The sequence below is a fragment of the Aythya fuligula genome, chromosome 7, assembly GCF_009819795.1.
Source record: "Aythya fuligula isolate bAytFul2 chromosome 7, bAytFul2.pri, whole genome shotgun sequence".
NCBI classification, from domain to species: domain Eukaryota; kingdom Metazoa; phylum Chordata; class Aves; order Anseriformes; family Anatidae; genus Aythya; species Aythya fuligula.
In genome coordinates this window covers 29,429,477-29,446,581 of record NC_045565.1, presented here as the reverse complement: position 1 = coordinate 29,446,581, position 17,105 = coordinate 29,429,477, and positions in this window count along the sequence as shown.

Below are 17,105 nucleotides of genomic sequence, written 5' to 3'. Positions count from 1 at the left end.
ATCTTGATGTGTGCTGAAGGGAGTCCTGTCTGCTTCTATACTCCTCAGCCAGAGGGCCCTGCTACACAGTGGTCAGAGTAGAAAGTGAGGATAAAGAAAATAGCATTTCAGGAATCAAGAGAGCATCAGCAATGTCTGAATTCCAGGAGCACAGGAAGAAACCTGTGTGTCTTATGGTCAGTTATCACATTACTCACTGATGTACTTTCACATTGATTTAGATAATGAATTTATTTGGGTACAGACTTTCTGTCCCACATAAACCGGGCTGTTCACAGCAGAATGTATACACTTCTCAGAGTCTGGCTCATTGTCATTGCAATTATCAGTGAATTTGTGCTGAAGATTCCTAAAATTTTGTGTAGAGGAGTGCCAAGAAATTTTGATTCTGGTTTATTCGTAATATTCTTTGCTATTCTTGCTATGTTACTCATCTTCGCTAATGTGAACTTTGGCCAAGGAAGTATCTGTCACAGTTTACATTGATAGCATAATGTAAAAGATACTCTATGTAAAAATGCTTACACATTTAATCAGCTCTGATTGCATAATCTAATCCTGTTTGGCCACAGCAAATTCTTTAGGATAAAGGGCAAAGTAGGGCACACACTGAGATAACACCCTTGCTTGACACATATCTAAAAACTCTCATTTATAATTAACAGCAAAGGCAGTTTATGTAATTGTCTCTGTATCTCCTGTAGGCATACACTGAATACAAAATTAGAAGAAAAAATGATTTAGGAGTCAAGATTCATAGCTATTATTCATGGTTCATACCTCATATGTGAGCCCGTGAGAACCTGATGAAAGCTGAGTAAGTTTTTGACTCCGAGCTCTTTGTTGGGATCTTTCCAATAAGGATGCACACACAGGTGATACTGAAATTCTTCTGCAGTAAATCCTAGTCAACGTTTAGCTGATCTTTCCAAACCTGATCCTCAGAAATGAATTTCACATGCTGGCCTGTGCCCTAAGTTCCTCCAGGGTACTTAGCCATTTTGGTGCAAAGGCAATATAGATTAGCTATTAATGGGCTTATTTAGAGGCTTTTTCTTAGCTGCCAAGATCTCCAATACTCTAGGTTATATCAGTAAAAGTGATTAATGCTTTCACAATTCAAATGTATAAATCTAGCCTTTGCTGACTTAGCTGGACATCATCATTCTTTTAAGAGTTTTCAGTTTGTCTAAAACCTGTTTACTTAATGGATAGAAAACCAGAATCTTTTATGTATTCACACAGGTGAATATATTCACAAGTGACAGCAAGGTATGTTGTACAGAGAATACAGTCCAATATTTAGAGGGCTTTTCTGGAAAGATGCAGGTTCTGTTCTTTACTCTGACATAATTTTGTCTGTGACCTTAAACAACATAGCTCTTCAAGGGCATTTAAGCATCTGAATATACCAATAGGGGATTTGGAAACACCTGGCTGCTAAAATTGGTCGGTGAAGTACTTTGAAAAAATCTCTAAAAAATCCCCAGGTGCCTGTTTGCATATCTCAAAGCCCAAATACCTTTAAAAAACACTGGCATTAGTGTGTTTGTGTTTGTTTGTTCGTTTGTTTGTTTGTTTTTCTGTCTAATTTGAGTTAGAAGCTTAAACTGTTTGTATAGTCAATACAAAAAAGTAGCAGGTAGGATCCTGCTTCTCAGCTGGCTAATTCAGAAACCTCAGGTAGGTGCCTGAAATAAAGCAATGTCAATCACTGCTCCTAATGGACTTCTTAAGTGGTCAGGAAATGGCTCAGTCAACTAAACAGCTCAACAGCTTGCTGCTGCTCAAAAAGACCATCTCTTTTCCCTCTAATGCTCACCTGTTCTTCTTCACCTCTTGCTGGCCATGCAATTCTGCACTTGTCTTCTGTAAGCTCCAGGGTTTATCTGAGCCTTAGGTTTTTGGTTTTGTCTATCTTTTTGTTTCCTTTTCCTGGCAGAAAACTCACCAGCACAAGGAAGCAATTCCTTGCTGATTAATGAGCTAAAGCGGTTTGATAGGGGTGAGACCGATGAGGGGAGCAGGAGCACATGTGTTGGGGAGAGTAGGAAAAACACAGTGCACAGGAGAGTACGTGACAACAGCTTGCAGAAGCAGCAGTAGCAAACTCTTGGATTGGCTTGCCCATCTTGTCTGGATCTTGTTTGAGGTCTTCCCTCCTCTCTGTACCGCCTTTTCCCACCCTCTCCTTTCTCTTCAGCTCCCTTCCACATTCCCTAAATATTGGCAGGACAGGAGACAGCAGTTGCAGAAGCTGATTCAGCTGCACACATGCAGATTGCCTGGCTGGTACTTGTGGCTAATGAAGGCATGGCTTCCAGAACTGATAACTCTTGAGTTCCCACTGCAGCTTTTCTTCATTTTAATTTCTCTTTGCAAGTCCTAATTACTACAAAACTCGTAAGGCTGTTGAACTCTTTCTGGGTTCTACCTTTTAGTCAGCTTTAATAGAAATTTTCCATATCCAGGTCTTGAAGTTCTTGAAGGGGATTTGCTGGACAGACAGAAAAATGAAACTCTATCACCCTCAATTACTTAGGAAACCCAACTAAATGGCTAATTTTAATAAATGGACTCTGTGTCTGATCCATTCTAACTTTCTCTGATCAACATGTCTGTTGAACTGCTCAGCCTTAGAGGTGCTGCGCACTAAGTGGAATAAATTCTTTGTGTTCTATAGAAAGCCAAGGTACAAATGCCTTTCTCCTTTTACTTCCTAGCAGCATAAAGAAAGGAAATTCTTCATTAAAAAGCTAATTTCTGCATGTTCCTGAACCTTTTTTTTTTTAAAGCCATCTATTAAGCATCACACAGGAGAACCCTTGATAATGCTAGTCAGAATCTCGTTGAAGGAAGTGCATAGGAAATGACTCAATTAAAAACACAAAATGCTGTTATATTACTGAGGAAAACCTTGGCTCTTTTCGTACAAGAAAGAAAACCTGAGTTGTTTCCAAGTGGAAAACATTACTCATTTCAGAAAAGAAGATGGGGAAGGGAACTTTTTTTGAGTGAACGTTCGCTGAGCAACTACAGCAGCTGGGAAAGAGGCGAACCTGCGATTGGTGCCGCAGGATTCAGAAACAAGGGGCAAGAAGACAGAACGACCTGATGAGCATGAGCTGCGGGTGACAGTGGGGCGATGCATGGCAAACAGAGGTGTGTATGACCATGGGTCATTGCTGGCTGAGCGCGATATGGGAGGAACAGCTGTGCCGGCGCATTGTCTGCGCCTACATCACCTGATGAGAGGACATGTGTGTGCTCGCCCTTGTGCTGCTGCTCTGCTCCCTCACACATACGTGTACACACACACATTTACATGCACATATACACATCGCTGCCCGGCTGGCAGCGGGGCGAGCACACCAGGGCGCTGCCAAGCAGCCACCAGCCGGCTGCGCCCCGGCACTGCGGTGGGGACCGCGCCACGCAGCCGCGGGCAGGGATGCGAGCACCGCCACCTCTCCTGGATCTCCGGCTGCATTTCTTTCGTAGGAAAACCGTGTGGGCTTGCTGCTGGGAGGCAGCTGCGCTGCGTGTGGCACAGCAGAGCAGGAGGAGCGTGACTCAGCCCCCGTGCCACCGCCGTGCCGGCTGCCGCAGCACCCCGGGTCCTGCTTGCTGGCCGTGCCGACCCTGAGCGGAGCCACCTCTCGCGGCTCAATTCGGCCGCAGCCCTGCGGTTCCCGTCGCCTGCCCTTCCCCGCAGCCTCCCGGTGCGCTGAGGTCGGGTTGGCCGTGTCGGGGAGCTCCCGGTCCCCGCCGGGGGGGCGCCCGCTGCCCCTCCGGGCCCGCAGCGCTGCGCCCGCCCCGCTCCGCCCCGCAGCCGCCGCCCTGCCCTCGGCAGCCCGATCCCAGGCGATCCCACTCGATCCAATCCGATCCAAGGCGAGCCGAGCCCAGCCGAGCCGCACAGGCGCACGCAGCGCGGAGAGCGCCGCGGCCCCGCCCGGCTCGGCACGGCCCGGCACGGCCCGGCCATGTCCGCCAGAGGTGGGTCTGCGGGGGGCGAGGGGGGACCGGGGGGTTTGGGGGGTCCACCGAGGAGCCCTGCGGCGAAGGGGCTCGGGGAGGGGGCGCTGGGTGCCGGGGTGGGGGTCCGAGGGTGCCGAGCCCCCCTGCGGGCGCTGGGGCTGGGAACGGGGCTGCAGGTGCGGGGCGCGGGGCGCTGCCTTCGGAGGAACCGGAGGCGTAAAGTTAAACATGTTCTGAACGCTGTCATAACAAAGCTGAAATACCGGTAAGCATCTCTCTCTTTTTTATTTTTTTTTATTTTTATTTTTTTCCCCTTAAAGAAAATTATCTGCGCGGTAATAACCAGTAAAACCACTCCCCGCTTGTCTCTGCATTGAAAAAAATACTTTGTGAAAATTACATATCGCGTGTGAACAAGCCCCTGGATGCAGGGATACGCCCTGCTTGTGCATCCCCTTATTTCTCTGCGTCTTCACGCACTACACACCGCCCGGCGTGCACCAGCGCTTTGGTTTGCCTGGATTCCTCCCGCTGTCCAAATGAGCCTCGCGCACATGGACGGCAGCGTGCGACTGCTGTAGGGTTGTCAGCACAATGTGCCCGGCTCCATGTTCCCACAGCGTCGCACCCATCCCAGGTATAAATAATAAATGGTGGTGGGTCAGCGCAATTCCTTGTGGCACTGTGGAGTTCTTGCTGTAGGAAGCCATGGTCTGCATCTGTCTCTGAAGGATCCATTTCTGGAAGAGTGCTAATTGTGTTAGCATCAGTGCTGTGCTAAGGCTGCTTTAGTACCTGGGGGGGAAAGCCCTGGTCTCAGCAAAGCTTTATGACATGCGTTAGATTGCCGTCTTCACAGGGCTACCTGGAGTTGAGGAAGGGATGGAAATACCTTGCAATTTCAGCTCTGCAGATGTTTTGCTCCACCAAACCTGAAACGTACAGAAAGGGTAGCCAGGGAACATTTCCACTGGCCCTATTCCCATTTTCTCCCCCCGCCATCCCTCTTTCATATTTTATCAGCACGGCACGGATGTTTGATGCCTGCTTGGTTCTGCTGGAGAGCTGCCTGGAGATGAAGGGGGAATTCTTTCTCAGCCTTTCCCATGCCATCCAGGTTTTTTCAGAGCAATTAATTGGAGGGACAGGGACCTCACAGGAGTTTAGAGATGCAACAAATAATATTCGTAAAAGAGATTAAGACATTAATTTCTATCGATTTCTGCTTTTCAATGTTAACAGATGGACTTAGTTGGAAAATAAACATGTCTGTAGGAGTACGTAGTAGAGTTGCTTGGTGCTGACCAAAGGCTGTTTGTGTGTGAGGCGGTACAGAACATTTTTATTGTCAACTGTTCTAAACGCTACTACTGATAAAATGTTATGTATGAGCTTACTTTTAGACACTTAACGCGGCATGATGGATCTTAATGAGGTTACTCCTGAGCATGTAGCTCAGATAAGAAATATGTCCTTATGGGATCAGGGCTTTGTTTGAGTGTTGGATCAGGACCCTTTGCTTCATGCTGGCAGATTACCTCATGCATAAGGAGTCTCATTAAAACCTCGGTATCGTTAGGGTCTGCGTGTTCAGCGAATGTTGACTGTTAATATTTTATGTAGTGTTAGCTGTCCAAAAGGTGATCATTATCATTCTGAATGCATCAGGTCTGGAGCTGTCTACTTGCTGTTTGTACACCAGGCATACCAAGAATAGCCAAAGAGGAAAAGATTTACCTGTGCCATTTTTATTACTAAACTGCAGAAGATACTCAAGGCATAGTAAAACACATCACAATATCATCAGTGTTCAATTTGTGCAGCTCTCTTTATTCGTCTCTTTTGCTCCAGGAGGCAGCATGGTCTAGTGAACTGACTGCAACAGATGACGGAAGAAACTCCTGAAATCCATCAGGACCTCTGTGTTTTGAACCATCCCTTTGAACTCTTCTGCTCTAGTTCCTTGTTGTTATTTAAGCAGAAGTACTGTATAGCCTGATAGTAGATTGTGAATCAATACATAAAGTATAGCAAATAATACAAAATAATGTAATTTTGCTGTAAATGGAACTCTGGGTGAAGAGTTTTATACTTCCCTACTTGTACAATGGAAATAATGGGAGATATTTTTTTCAGGGGGATTGTTGTGAGGACTAATGGCTGACCTGTGCTTTACGATGAATTTTCTGAAATTCTCTTTTATTTTCTACCAACCCTTACAGACTATGTTGTTGATGTTCTTTGCAATGTCCCTCACCTCTCCCAGTTACCAAAGCATAAGGTCTCTAAACTTCCTTTGCAGCTTTCCTCATAGTACAGCTCTAGCTGATGTTCTGACCAAATGCCAGATGAAGTAGCATAGATGAGTATTCCCAGAAGCGTGAACGAATAATCATTTTGGAAATCTGGCGATTGAACTGGGAGCTAAACTAAAGCGAACTTTGAAAATCCTTTTCCATGTCCCTGTCAAGTTGGAGCCCTTCCCAGGGCACTCTCATGACCTGTTCTGCAGCCTGTTGGGATCACTGCCGTTGACGTCAGTCATGCTTTCTATTGTGCAGTTTGCAAAGGTCTTCATATTATACTTTCAGCTGTTGTTAAGTAGCTGCTATTAGGGTTCATACATGACTGAATTTGGGTGTTGGAGTAAGCCTTATAGGTTGTTGCTTACCTAAGGGCTTGTTTGTAAAGAGCTGTAAATTCGCTGGATGAAAGACATTTTTCTAAAGCCAAGTATAACTGTGACCTACTTGTGCATGTTATCTCAAACTGCTTAAAAACTGTCAAAACTACTTGTTATCATGAAGGTCTAAGTTAATGGAAAATGGCTATTTTTAACTTTAGTAATCTGCAGTTACACTGAAGCAAGCAGGCACAAATGGTAGTGTTTGGTGTGGACAAATAATATCTTTGCTGTTTGTTTATTTGTTTCTAAATATTGAAAGAATTAGCACGAGCTATATTTAGTCTAGCAGGCAAATTCAGGCAAAATGAAGGCACATAAAATAGGTTTATCAATAGCGGTGTCTTTCCTGCCTTTTTTTATGCCATAACAAAAATCACTACGTTTTGACAGAAGCCAGAGTTAAAGAAATATTATTGCTGTCTAGTATTAACAGGTTGTGCTGTGCCGCTCTGATACTGTAAGTGTGGGAGTTGTAGAGAAAGTACTTCCATTTTTTAGCCTACTCAACAGTCAGTGTAGTAGAGTTGTTTGGAATTTATTTCATACTACAATCCTTGTCTTTCCAGAATTGATTTTGCAACAAATGTAGATCAAACAGACAGATCCATCACCGACACACTGGTGTTAGGGAGGTTTTGTCCTTGTTTTACAGGTGAGGCAACTGAGGTGATGTTTTTCTCTGCACTTAGTCTCAGATCCAGGGTCAGGAGGGGAATTCCAACCTCCAGGTCCTGTTCTCAGACTACTAGTTTGTACTTACACCAGCTGGCAATAGATTTTGATGGGAAGAGGACAAACTTCACCTCATTACGTTTTGCTCTGGTAACTTCTTTCCTCATACACACTGTGCAGATCACTTGGTTGATGTCTCACAGGTTTGTCAGTGAGAAATTAACATAATAAATATTGAGCTCCTATATATTCCACTAGTACCTTTTATTTTTCTTTCCCTAATCTTCTAATGCTCCTTAAATAGCTGTAGCCATGGCTGCTGTTGCTGGCAGTGGTGGTTTTGATCGAGGTCCATGCTGACAGGGTTAAAAACTAGCTGCTGTGAGCTGCAAATCAGCCATTTATTGTGGTCTGTGATGAGCACAGCAATATTGCTCCATCTAAAGGCACCAGCCTTTTAAGAGGTGGCAACGTTGCCTGCCGTGTCCTTGTTGAAATCTATTGCTCTGTTCTAATGCTTGTTGTCACAGGCGTTTCTTTCAGGCACGTGCCGACCATCCTGGCTGCTCTTTGCAACCTGCCGGCTGCGTGTCCGCCTGAGAGGCCTGGAGAGCGGGGCGGTGTAAACCGGCTGAGCGTTTCCTTAATTGCAGAAATAGCGAAGTTTAGCGTGTTGAGCAGTTAATTATAGCAGCAGTGGACACTCCCAGTCATAGTGATTTCCAGCATGTTCCTTGGTGCGATGCTCCAGAGCCTGCAGGAGCGCTCTTGGCAGGGCTGGGTGCGCTGCAGCGGTGCCTGAGGCATGGAGTCCTGCCTGCCAGGCCTCTGCTCTGCAGGCTGCCAGCCTGCAGCCAAGGCTGCTTCTCTCCCCAGCTTTCATCCTGAATTCCTTTTGTACCCATTTCATACCGTTATTTAATCCTATCTATACATTTACTTTATTTCTTCCAAATTCGTCTAATGACTTACGTGTTGTTTTTTTTCTCTAGGTACTCATTTCAGGGCTTGAACCTCAATGTAGTGGCTTAAAGAGGTCAGGATCAGCACCTGGAATGTCGCTGTAAGCTATACTTTGTGGATGACAATCACTATCTGCAGCCTAATCTTTAGACCTAGTAGAAGTTTTGTTTTGATGGGGAAGAAGAGCGTTTTAATGAGGTATCTGTCTGAAAGGATAGCATTTCTTTTGAGCTGGTCCTTATTAAGCTTCTCCTCTTCTTCCCATCTTTCTTTTCCCCTCAACAAAGATTAGCCTGTGCTGTTTAACTTCTGAGATTAATGAAAATTAGTCCTGAATACATGGAAAAAGTTACATAGACTAATGGCAACAACAAAAGGAAACTGGGACAATGAGGTAGAATCTATTTTAGATGCACAGCTTTGAAAGGAATTGCACACAAGGAAAATGAACATCAGCTTATGGATGGAAAAGCCAGCAAAATTGCTTTTAGTGAAGAACAGCGGAACCTCATGTGCTTTGCAGTTTCTGAAAATAATCTTTTGGAGATTCTTTTTCCTTCTTTTTAATATAATGGGTTTGAATTGAATATTTTGAATTATTTTTAACCTAATCTGTAAGTAATTGGAAATGAAACCACATGTGGTTAGTTCATGTGCTTGATGTAGTTTTTCTTAGTTCTGCAGTGTAAAGGGGGAAACATAGTGCAAAGCAGACACAGTGCAAAACAGTCTGTAAGTTCTGAGACCAGCAAGTAGCCCCTCATTTTTTTATTGCATATTGTTTAGGCTATGATGTCTTTATAAGTAAGTGGTCTCAGTTACAACCCAAAGAAAACTCTTAGGTATTATATAGTAATAGCAGAAAAAAACTTCGGAGACTCTTCTTTTAAATCCTCAGCCCTTATTGTTGCATGTTTTCAGAAAGAAGTTCATTTTTAGAAAATCCAGCCCCAGTCACAGTCTCAGTCCTGTAAACATTACTGAGCATTGCATTCAGTGTGTTTACCAGCCCCATACGTAATGTAAGGAAATCCTTAATTTGTAAACAAGGCTGGACCAGATGGGCTTTAGTAAGGTACGCCCATAGCGGAGGAGCCTTAGGTTCTCCTTTCCCCATTTGTAAGCTAGAATTAGTGCTTCGGTGAGTCAGTGTGTTTCGTGTGAATCACAAACCGTGGCCACATCCAGTGCAGCGCCTGCTGTTTCTGCGCCCACGTCTGAGCTGGGCTCACACTCGGAGCGGTGCTGATCTCCTGCCTGTGCCCAGGCTCTGCAGCCCGTGCCGATTCCTCTGCTGTTGGTTGTGGTTGTTGTGGTTGTGGCTATGGTGTAATTATGTGGCCTTGCAGTTTCTGCCTCATGGCTAGAAAAGATTGTGTGTGCTTCACATCTGAAGAAGATGAACATGTTCATGTAAGCTCTGTATTTTGAAGTGCAAAGAGGATCTGTGTTTGTCTCGGTAAAAAAGGCTGATGTCCAAAAAGGTATGATACGCCAGCATGTGTTGTGGCCCTGGGATGCTCTCTGCCTTCAGAGGGGAGACACTGGAGCTTTGCTGGTGTCACTGGGAGGTGCTGGGGAGACACAGGCTCTGTGCCGCTGTGGCTGGGAGGTGCTGTGGAGGGAAGCATGGAACAGGAACATCCAGGAGACGGCATGCTCAAAGGTAGGGCAAAGGGTACTTTTTTCTCCTTGTGGTATATCTGCAGTTTCAACTTAAGGGGGTTGGAGGAAAACCAGACCAGGCTGGTCAGCAGACTGTGAGGTTCTGCCTCCCTGAAGCCCTAGGGCCAGTGCTTAGGTCTTTTTGGAGCATGCTGAGAAATGGTGCTCTTCATTGACCATATCAGTGGCTTTGTCGTGCTTAGATGTGATCCTTCTGGAAATATGCCTGAGAAGTGAGTGGCCTTATCACATTGCACATTTGGAGGATAACATAAGTTTTGGTTCACTGCTTCCTTACGAATAAAGATGCTTTATGCTGCTTGTGGAACTGCAGACAGGCCATGTATTGTCATATTTTATTCCAAAGTACCAAACTGAAACAGTTTCTGTAACTTTTTAATACTTGTCATTCCCTTTGCTATATCTGGGACCCTAACTTAGTCATTTTTAATGTGCTCTCATTTTAACTACAGTTTCCTCCAGTGTAAATCTTGTACAAAGGACTGTGGGATTTCACTCAATGAAAGGATCCTGCTCTAATTATTGTTATTATAGAGCTGATTCTGTTTCTATTGCACCAGGCTTGTGTGAGGCATCTTTGATCAACAGAGCAGTCAGCAAAACCACTTTTCAAATTACAGTTTCCTTTTAACTAGTGATAAAAGGTTTCAGTTTGGTTTTGGCATTAGGAACTTCGGGAGAAGACAAGGTTAGATAAGAACTGAAAATTAGTTAACAGTAAAGTATCAGAGTTAAGGTAATACAGTCCTGAGAGGGGTGTTTCAGCTCTAACTCAGACCCTGCGCAAGTGGTAGATGAGAAGTCCTGGCTCTCTCCCCTGTCCTGGGTTTGTGGTTTTGTGAGTCAGCATTTGTGGGAGAGCAAGCTCCAATAAATGCTATGTAAGGTGCATGAACTTGATAGAATTAGGGTGTAAAAGAGATGGATTTGGGATTTGTTGTTTTTCTGAAGATGCAGGAATGTAGGTGGGCTTGTGGTCAGTAGGCAAGGTGGAAATTAACATTTTTCTCAGAATGAAAACAGAAAGAAGGAAAAACTTTTTTTTTTTTTTTTTTGAGTGAAAACACATCTTAGTGACCTTAGCACAAATCTAAGCACCACCCATGTCACCTTTAAAATTAGATTTCATTGCAAAAGGAATTGTGCTGAGTATTACCTGTGAAGTAGTATTTTATGCCTATTTATGAAAGTAGTAACGAAAGTATGCTATTTTTTGCCAAGGACTTTCTGTATTCCAGTACTATGGGTGTGTGCATGCATGAGCAGGCTGTGCTGAGGTGTGGGTGAGTGTCTGTGTTCCCCAGCAGGAAACCTGCACATGTCTTGAGGGGTTTAAAATGAGCAGAGCTGTAAAACCGATTGGCTTTCACTGGAGTTGTGCCCAGTTTTGTGTTTTAATCTTAGTCTCACCCGTGCTTGTAAATATTATCTCCCTACAAATGCAGACACTCAGGACAGGATTTAATGTTTCTACAGCCTTTGCTACTGTTTTATGGTTTTGCTACTGTTGTATGGTTTTCTCTCGTCATAGTAAAACAAAAGATAATCAGACAATTCATTTATAAACCTGTGGAATAAAACTCCCTGCAAGAAGACAGTATTGTTATATAATAATGTGGTTATCCAGGACTGTTTATTCTGCTTTATGAGCTGGAGATAATCCCAAAATGCTGGACTTTGATCTAAGGAAGAATAATAAAACTTTGATCATCCTTGAATTGACAGCTGCTATAAAAAGCCTATGTCTTATTTCTCTTTTAGTAACACTGGCTAAATCCAGAGCAACTGATAAAAGAATTTGATGATTGCGGCTTAGGGATTCTTTCTGACTTGACCTGAAGTGATCTCTGTCCAAAAATGTCTATAAATATTTTTTCTATTTTCTGTTGACAGATGTTTTGATATTTGAGATGAATGGTAAAAATGTTTTGTGTACTTAGATGTGCCATGCACATTTGCTGGAGTCTAGTGTTTCAGAGAGGCAGGCTCTGGTGTTAACTCTTTATGTTTATGCAAAATAAAAGGTTGATTTATAATAAAATTCTTGTGCCATGATTGAGATGCTGTTATCTTGCTTTCCATATTTCTGAGAATATCATTTAAAATTTAAAAAATTATAAATGGCTAATATCTAGGAATATATTTCAATTACCGCAGTGGTACCATATTTCTTTATGTGCTTGAGACATGGTAAATATTTTCCTACACAACTTTGTAGTCCACTTGTGTTGTCCTTCCTTCAGAGTTGCAGCTGGACAGTGGCAATTTCTTCTAGGTTTAGTATTTTAAAACTTACAAGAGAATGTGGAGGAAAGAAATCTAACTTTTTATTCATCATAAAATGAGTTTTTTGAATATTCCAGAATTGTATGGGTCAGCAAAGCTCACAGACTTGGAAAGTTTCTTTGGTACTTTAGAAGTTCTCCCTGTGTGGGGCTCGTGTAGTGGGGTTTCAAGAGTGAAGTGCCATAAGAGGGCCAGGGATTGTTCCTCCTTCCATCTGGCTGGTGCTGTGCTTTGTGATTTGCTCCTTTTGCCATGCATTGTGGTTCAGCAGTGAAGCAGGGCAAGATGCTAGAATCATTAAGGTTGGAAAAGAGCTTCGGGATCACCTTCCGATCATCCCCCAACCACCAATATCATCCAATAAACCATGACCCTAAAGATGCAGCTTTCCCCTTGTGCTTTGGGTTTTCCTCCTGTGTGGCTCACTGCTTGGTGCACAGCTGAGGTTTTCTTAAGTGATACCAGTCTTGTGTTTTTGGACACTACATCCTCATAATTTAAATGTGTTCTAAAACTCAGTTTGGGAGATTTTGAGGCTTTTCACAATCGCAATTTCCCCCTTTTTCTCTTGCTCCCTGGTGCCAGCTTCAGCAGATAGTGGAAGTTGTCATTTTTCCTTTCTGCAAGGCAAACAGGCCAAGCAGACCGGTGCAGTAAGATGCACTTTATTCTGTGTACATAATTGCCACTCTGTATTTATCAAAAGCAAAGAGACTGTGTGCCTCCGGGGGGATTGCGAATTCTACCATCTTGCTATTTATGATGCTCAGGAGGTATTTTTAGTGCAGGTCGTTGGCGGTGGTGCCAAAGGGCATGGCTGGGGCTGGCTGGTGCAGGAGGGATCTGCAGGCGGGCGGCTGAAGCTAGCAAGCGCTGGGGGGAACGGTGGGGAGTGGGAGCCCCAGCAAAGCACCCTTGGGTGTGTGCCAGCGTGCTCCTGTGCATGCTGGTGTTTTTTGTGTCTGTGCAGTGACACCCACTGAGGAAGCTGAAAGCACCTGTGCTCACTGAGGCCACTTGGAAGAGGGGAGGGGATCCATTCGTGTCCCCATCCACGCAATTGCTGTTGCTGAATGACTGTCAGAGTTGCATGGGATGGTTTTACAGCATATTTAGTTTCCATACCTGAACCCTCCCACCCGAAGCAGAGGTCCAGCAGCGTCTGCTAATGCAGGCTGTGACTCAGTTTTCTCTGGAAGGCAAGGTCCAGCCTGAGCCTTGCTCTCCCCTGTTAAATGAGCTGCCTGCACTTTTCTTCCACAGGCTGAGAAGGAATGAGAGCAGTGGGTAAAGGAGATGGTGAGTGAGAGCCAGAGAGGGTGGAAGGGGAGTGGAAGGCGCCTGGGAATGGTGAGCAAGAGAAATCTGTAAAGTGGAGCAAGGCGGGAGAGTGTGCGTGGAAATGCTCCTTGGAGCTGGGAGAGGCCCAGCTGGCACAGCCCAGAACTGGCCTTGAGTATAAGAATGAGGTGGGAACAGAGGATGTTTGGAGAGTTACAGATAGCTCTCTGGTGGAAGGACTTGGAAGTGCCCTGATGCCAGAAAGCTTGTTTTTCTTGCTTTGGTTTTTGGACACCCCAGGCAGCATAGCAGCCAGCCTAGGCGAGCGCCTTCTGCAGTGACTCTCCTCAGAACTGCTGACAATATTTCTGTGATTTTTCAGGAGAGAGCAGAAGGACTACTGGTTTATAATTGTCTGAGGAAAAAATCACAGCTTCCTGAAACCTCTGAGTGCTTCTCTCTGCTGGCTTCTGTATTTAAGCAGTCAGGTTTCTTTCAGACCCAGCGGAAGCGAGACCTCTCCTGCCATCCCGCACAGGAGCAGGGCCTGGAGGGGGTCTGTGTGCAAACAGGTGGCTTCTGAGGGGAAACATCAAAACCCAAGTTTGGTGCCGTGTTTGTGTTTGCATAGCAAAGAGCTGATCTTTTGCGGGGCTGAGCAGCCCCAGCGCCAGTGCGTATCTCTCCTGCTGAGGTACGCCGTCCGTGGTGCTGCTTAAAAGTAAAATCTGCTGGTTTCCTTGAATAAATAGTTAATTCCTCGCTACCCACATTTTCTTTGCACTGCAAGTTGAAGTTTCAAACAGATTTATTAAGTGATTTCCTAGGGCAATTAGGAAACAACATCTGTTGGCACGTGTAAAGTAACTGGGAAGCTTGATGCCAGCGGAGGTCCTGTCTTAACTCCCTGTTAAATCTCCCATCGACTGGTAGGCCACCCAGGACGTCTTTGTGACTTGTGGCGTGTCTAAAGAGCCCAGAGATGCAGCCAGAACTGGGCAAAGCTGTTCTTATAAACACAACAAGCAGTTTTCTATTTGTAAAATGAAATGAAATGAAACGGAGATGACAGAAGGTACAATTGGAAGAGAAGCTGAAGCCCACAGGAATTGCAGTTTTGCCTAAACACAAGTAATGCTATTAACAGTTCCCAGCTTAACAGCTTTTGTCAAAATATATTTTCCTTCCTTCCAGAAGGACAGCTCAGTTTACTTATTGTACTTTTTTGATTTCCAGTAATCAATGTTACATCAGTAGCATGGCCAAAGGGCCGTGTGAGAGCTAGTGTGAGATTAATCCAAGTTCTAGGACTGAAAGTGATGCCTTGACACAAGGGTGGGAGGTGGTTGGTGCATTCAAAGTGTGTGCTAGTGTGTCTGCTCAGAATTTCTATCAAGTGCAGATATTCTTACTGAAGAATTCATTGATGTTTTCCACGGCCTGTATTCCAGAAACAACATACATCACGGACTGATATAGTTCTTGGCTTCTAGAATCTATTTTAATTTTCTACCTCCCTGCTTGATCTCTGCAGTGCAAGAGTTTTCCCAATTGGAAAACTTGAATTCAGCTTTGACTCTGTCCAGCATTAGTTACTACTAATATTTATGGTTTCCATAAGCATGTTACTCTTGATTCTCAGCGTTGGTACTCCCATGATGAAGTATGAGGACATTTCAGATATTTTCCTGTTTCATATGTGTTGAAAATGTCAGACAATACTGTTGGTAACACTTGAGCACAGTATTCTGCAGTATCAGAAGGTGAAACAGATACAGCAATTTGATCTTTCCTTTCCTAAGCGCTTCAAAAATAATTAGCATGCCTTTTATTTCTGATCTATTTCTTGCTTGAATGACTGTTTAGAAACTGCAGTGCTTATTTTATGCATTGCACTTTGAATATATTGACAAAAAGTCTTTCTTCAGAGCTCTTTGAAGACGAGCTATATACTCTATTGTGTTCTGCAAATCTGGAATTACTGTGGAGGCTGGCAGAGTAATTCCAGATTTGTGCTAGTCAGAGAAATGAATTGGTCAGATTTTTTTTTTCAGTAACATTTGACACAGTGGAAGACATTAAGCAGGGGAATGTTTTAGGAACAGTTCATCCTACTGTAAGCGAGGAGGGGGCATACAAGATTTTTGAGTCCCTTTCACCATTAGTATTTTAGAATTTCTAGGGTTCTGTGCTATGGGATGAAAGGGCTTATCCACCTGTATTTGGTCTGAACTCATATTTTGGAAACTTTCTTGATAGAAAAGTTATTTTTGCACGTTCATTAGTGTGTGAGAGCAGCACAGGGAGCATCAACAGTATGTTGTTTTTTAGAAGTTTAGTTGATAATGAGGATAGAGTTACACTTTGGAGTGTTAAAACAAATGTTAATTGTATATGGTTGATTTTTAGAAAGTATTCCCCTGATCAGAAGGTGCAAAAGTGGGCATTGTGATCTTTGGAGAACGATTCCTTCTACCGGTTACAATATTCTAGGTAAAAATCTGTATTTCATCCTCAATCTGCTTTATCTGATCTAGGACATGCTAGATAAGATGTTATTCTAGAAGAAAGGTGTGAAAATTACTTTTAGCTGTTCCTGAAGCATTATGACTGATGTCAGATGTAGGTTAGTGCAGGGAAGAGAAGTTGTGTAAAGTGATCCTACTCTTAAGGAGCCCCAGTTCTGTATGTTAATCAAGATATTTCTGTCCCTTCCTCCTCCTCTTCCTCTCTTCTTCTGGTCTAAACCCTGCTCTGAACTGAGTAGTTTTTCTTTTGCCATCCCAGCAGCCATGTTGGTAAACTGCTGGAAACATCAACTCTACAAATCACACGTGCATTTATGCTTTTATTCAGTTTTTGTGTGGTTGATCAGCTACTGCCAATTGTGATTTTTGACTTAGCTGAACCATAGGCAAGTACCCTCCCCCCCATTTTTTTTTTTATTTTTTGCCATAGTTTGCTTTCTAGTTATGCTTCAATCTTTTCTAAAGAATCTGCAGTATGTGGATGTTGTTGTTATTTATTTTTAATACCTCTTTGGAATAGCTTGTGTGCCAATAGTGGTGTTGAGGATTTACTCCTAATCCAGAGCATGGTGGCTTTCTGTCTTGGAGGACATAAATGCTGTCAGCAGGATGAAGATAGCTGCGAGGCTGTTCAGTAGCTAGGGGCAGAGCTTTATTGCATGTTTTCATTACCTTTACATCTTTTCATTACCTTGTACGAGGTAGATATCTTGTAAAAGGGACCTGCAAAAGGAAAGTCAGCATGTTGCATTATGTTTTCTAATGCTGAATTCACATTCCCTCTTTGATTTCTTCTGTATTTTTTTTTTAAGCAGAGATTTGGCAGTGGCTGTTTTTTAATTTATTTGACATTTGGCCATCTGGAGCTGAGCTGAGCTCTAGTCACACACGTTAGCTGTGTTAAGTGGAGCGATGCAGGGTCTAGGGGCCAGTGTAAGCACAGTGGAATGAGCAAAGTTCTGACAGGGTTGGACTGGGCCTTTCAGGGGTCATTTGTTGGGCAGATCGCTGAGAAATTTCAT